Genomic DNA, 5359 nt, shown 5'->3' on the forward strand with positions numbered 1-5359 from the left:
GGCCCGCGAGGCAGCTTTGGCTGGTGGTGCATCAAGCGGGGGCAAGATGTGCTGGATGGCCTCTGTCTGCTTCTGCACTGCCGAGAACTGCTGGGCAAAGCCCTTGACAGTGTCGACGAACAGCCCAGCCTGGGAGATGGGAGCGTCGAGAAAGCGTGCTTTGTCGACGTCCTACATCTCTGCCAGGTTGAGCCAGAGATGCCGCTCTTGGACCACCAGAGTGGAGGACCAGCGAAATCACTCGGGAGCCAAATGGGACAATCGCTGCGTGAGGAGTAAGATGTCCGTGGGGGCTGGCCCGGCGGAGAAGCTCTTACTGTGATCCTCAGATCTCCCAGAGCACCAGCCGGCGGTCCTCTGCTCGAGCCAGAGAGACTGGGACAGGTAGCGGCAGAGGGTGCCCCTCTTTTCAGAAAAGAGAGGCAAGATCGCAACGATGTCATGCTCATACGCCCACAGTAGACGCATGAGTCATCTACGAACAAAGCTTCAGCATGTTGGATGCCCAGACACTGAAGACAACGATCGTGTCCGTCCTCAGAAGACAGGTAACGACCACAACCAAGAGGACATGGACGGAACGGCATCTTTAAAAAGACGCGAGCCGTCCATGATTTGCTCTTTTAGAAAATCTGCTCTTTCAGTTGAAGTGCCCTGAGGAATCGCTGGTAGACATGGACACTGCTGTCCGCACCGTAGCGCCAACCAGAACAGCTTCCAGACAGCTGATGAAATGGCTTTGTGGAGATCAAGCACGTTCATCCACTCGGCTCCGAGCAAAAATCGGATGAGTGGATGCACCTGTCACCTATTTATACCCGTATGCACGGGGAGTGGCTCAGGTATGCAAAATCCACTAGCCAAAATTCATTGGTGTTTTCTCTTAAAGTCAGAAATGATTGGGGCTCCCAAGTAAATCCCCTAATGTCATCATCGACATAACTCGAAGTGACTAACAGATAGAGAACTATATATAAAAAAGAAAATAATAACAACTATTATTATAATTATTATTATAGAATAAAGTCATTGTGAGATATAGACTCGTGGTTGCAAGAAAAGTCAGAATTGTAAGATTAAAAGTCGCAATGACCTTTTCTATTTTTATTCCATGATGTGGAAAAAAAAAACAGAATTGCGAGATGTAAACTCAGAATTTTAATAAAAAAGTCAGATTTCCAAGATGTAATCTCAGAATTTTGAGAAAAAGTTAGAATTGTGAGATGTAAATTCAGAATTTTGAAAAAAATAAATAAATCAGAATTGCGAAATGTAAATTCAGAATTTTGAAAAAAAAAAAAATCAGAATTGCGAGACGTAAATTCAGAATTGTTCGGGGAAAAAAAGTCAGAATTGCAAGATGTGAATTCAGAATTGTGAGAAAAAAGTTTATTTAGCAATTCTGTATTTTTTTCTTTAGAATTATGAGTTTATTTCTCACAATTCTGAGAAACAAAGAACTACAAATAAAAAAGAAAATAATAACAATTATTATTATTCCCCTGATTTTAATTCTACTGAATTAGACAGTAACACACTGATAATAACAGGTATGATCTATTCTGAAGCAGATCATATAACTTTCATTTACAAGTGAAAATCTTGTCATTGTGCTAAGGATTTAGCAATCTGATTATGTCAGTCCAAGAGTACTAAGATACATAAGAGCATAATTCAGGAATGAATAGCCCAGACATCATTAGCAAGTTTTGGTACAACCCGTCCAAAAGATGACAGTAATTATAATGAATTAATCATTCTAGAGAGTAGTTACAGTTTCTGTTTAGGTCTGCTTGCCCTCTAACTAGTTGCAATCTGTTTTCAGTTTGTAAGACACATGTTACAACATGTGGTTTAGTTGTTCCAAATTATAGGAGGAGCGGCCAGTCCTGGCCTACTTTTCTGCAAAGCAACGTCACATCTGATTGCTTTAGCAACCGGTTGCCAAGGTAACAAAAAGAAGAAAGACAAGTTCTATAGGACTCTGATAGAACAATCCATTTGCCTTTTCACGCTCAGGTTGGTGTATTTCAAAAATCACTCACATTTACTGTCCATTTATTTACATTAGTCTTTTCTGACCATTTATCTCCAGTCGGTAACAATGTATTTGGATCAGCTTTAAACTGTGTCACATACACATGAAGGTACTTTGAAAAGAAAACATAGTAGCCTACATAAGTCATTTGTTCTCTCTGCAATTTGCAAGGAATGACAGGGAGGCAGCTCCCAAAAAGTGTACTTGCAACAGCGATTACGGGAACAGTTGAGCGCATACCATAAGTTTAAATCACCAGTGGGAGCTTTTCATTTTTCACATTTCAAAAGTGTTAACGGGGCGTTATTATGCTTTGTTTATGCATCCTTGGTAGGCCACACCCATCTGTTCAGTTGATGCATCATTCTTACCACCTATATAATGAGAATGGTCATATATTATCATTTGTTGAATTATATTACATGGTATAGCTTTAATAATATCCAACTTTTGAAAAAAAAAAAACCACAGAATATTTATAAAACATTTGAAAACACTTTTTTTAAGCCTCCCTCCCTTGCATATTGATTTTTGTGACTCCAAATGCTAACTGACTCACTGCCTACCTTTCCAGAAAACTTGATATACAATCATCCTCTCCAAATCTAGTTTAGCCTAAATGAATGATGGTTGTAGTGTCAATGGTGATGCATACTTGTATAATTATTTTGAACAATTAACTCTAATAACCACACACACACACACACACACACACACACACAAATCAAGCACAAAATAGTGGAGTAGGTCATAACAACAGTACTCTTTTTGACACGAAATTAGACGATTGTTAACTTCTTACTTTCCTTCGAAGCAGGCAAATATTCGGCTATATCAAGGTTTGAGACACTAAAAATGTGTTACTCTTTCAGGTGTCCTCGTTTTATTTTTTATGAGTAAAATAAGAGTAATGCTCTCTAATACATGAGCTGTTGAACCATGAAAGAACATGTTGTGTTTGATAACTTTATGCTTAAAGTTTGTCATTGTAAGTGCTCAGATGAACTAAAGAGGTGCTGGTTCACGATCTGTTCAGTGTTCAGGCTAAGCCATGCCCCTTTATTTGATTGTGAGCGTTTGATTTTTCCACCGCGTGTACGTGCATGTGATGGGAACTTCACTTCTTCAAGTGGCAGTTTCAAACCTTCAGACTTAATATTTTTTCACGCTGGTAAAATTGATCCAATCTTCGATCTATATTTAGCTGAAATTCATATTTCACAGTTGATTTGCATGTAGACTCCACTAGCAGAGGGCAAAACGTCCACTCTATACTGTGTTGCCAGATCTCTCTAGAAACATAAGCAACTAAGTCATTAAGCAAGGTTTAAGAACTTCCACTCGTGCAAAACAAATTAATTACAATTAAAATTGAAACAATTATTTAAATCATCTCATTACGCATCATGGGCATTTGTAGGTTTTTCATGAGTAGTGTAAGACCCCGTGAAAAATGTAGGCCTATATGTTGATACTCTTTTTTGATACTGTTATGGAAATATGGATATACAGTAAATTGTCTTTACCTGTGTTATAGATTAGTTCAGAATCTGCACACGCAAATACAACCTCTTCATCACTGACAATCTATAAAATACATCTGGTAGTTTTGTTTCCTACAGTGGATTGTGGGTAAATATCCACCTCATCCAGTGCTTTATATATATACGATGAATAATGTCAGTTTGCTGTTAACAATTAAGTGAAAACATCTTAAAATATTGCAGTTTTGCATAAAACAGAAATAATATACTAACCTTTTTGTCCAGTTAAGTGTTTCTCTTTTGTCCTTTTATGGCCAGATTGGCCACTTCAACCAAACAGTCAAAAAAGAAATCTCCCTTGCCATTGGTCAGTTTTTCGCGGGCAAGTTCACTACTGTAAATTGATTGACAGTAGTGAGGAAATACAGTAGTGACCGTATATTTTCCCATAATCCTTTGCTGTTTACAGTAAAATACTGTATACACATTTTACAGTATCTTACTGTACATATTACAGTAAAATACTGTTCAAATTACAAAAATCAGTTACAGTGTATATATGGGTCAAAGACGAAAAGGGTGTTTCAAGCATAAAAAAAAATAAAAGTACAATACAGCTTTAAGTTTAGTTTTTTCCCCATACATTAGAATGTGTCCTGTTTAAGTTTATATTTTTATGAACAAAAAATTATTATCATGCATTTTTTATTATGTTTGACAGAAGACACGCACTAAAATGTAATTCAGTGTAACAATATTTATATACCAAGAAATCGTCCCAGGTTACGTATGTAACCATGGTTCCCCGAGGGAACGAGACGCTGCGCCGGAAAATGCTAGGGGAACGCCTTCAGCGATACCAAGCTCTAAATCATATGTGTAATCAGTCGAACGATGGGCGAGACGTCAGCGGCGGGGGGCGTTATGACCATCAAAAAAATTAAAGTAAACTTTAAGTTTAGTTTTTTTCCCCATACATTAGAATGTGTCCTGTTTAAGTTTATATTTTTCTGAACAAAAAATTATCATCATCATGCATTTTTTATTATGTTTGACAGAAGACATGCACTAAAATGTCATTCAGTGTAACAATATTTATATACCAAAAAATCTTGTTAGGCATATTTAAAACATGAATCATTTGATGACATATTAAAAGACTCTATTTAAGCATCACAGTGCAGCCCTCAAATATCAATTAACTTTAATTTTTAAATCTTTATACTTTGCTAATGTCCTTCAAACCACTATGTTTTCCAATTTGCCAGCAAGAAGTTTTTGTAAGGAAGTGAAAATCATTTAAAATATATAAATATTTAGTATGATCATATATTCTTATTTGTATTTTAATAAGTACAGGTCAGAATAAGTATATTGTTTTGTTTTTACATAAATATATGTGTTACACTGAATGACCATGGTTTGTTACTCAGAATGACAATTTGCCAAAAATAGAGATAACATTGCCATTGTTCCCATAACTTAAATATTTTTAGTATTAATCTGTGCCATTAAAGTAGTTGTAATAATAATCCTGAGTAAATGACTGCAGAAACAGATGTTGAAATATAATAAGCATTTTCCTGATGCTCTCTGCCATGCTTGCTTAGCTTGTCACTTTGTTTCTGACGTGCTAGGCCTCAAAAATTCCTGCTTGCAGCCACATTTATTAATACTTTCTGTTTGCAAACATAAATGACATTATCAGGATGAGTATTTGGGGTGGGCCTCAGTGATCTCTCTTGAACTACTGACATACTGTAGTGAGGGGGGCTCTCTGCCCAGAATTATTGGCAAGCTATTATTCCAACAATTACAATCCTCAATACCCTTCCCT

This window comes from Sinocyclocheilus anshuiensis, unplaced genomic scaffold (genome assembly GCF_001515605.1).
Source record: "Sinocyclocheilus anshuiensis isolate Anshui unplaced genomic scaffold, SAMN03320099.WGS_v1.1 scaffold190, whole genome shotgun sequence".
Lineage (NCBI taxonomy): Eukaryota > Metazoa > Chordata > Actinopteri > Cypriniformes > Cyprinidae > Sinocyclocheilus > Sinocyclocheilus anshuiensis.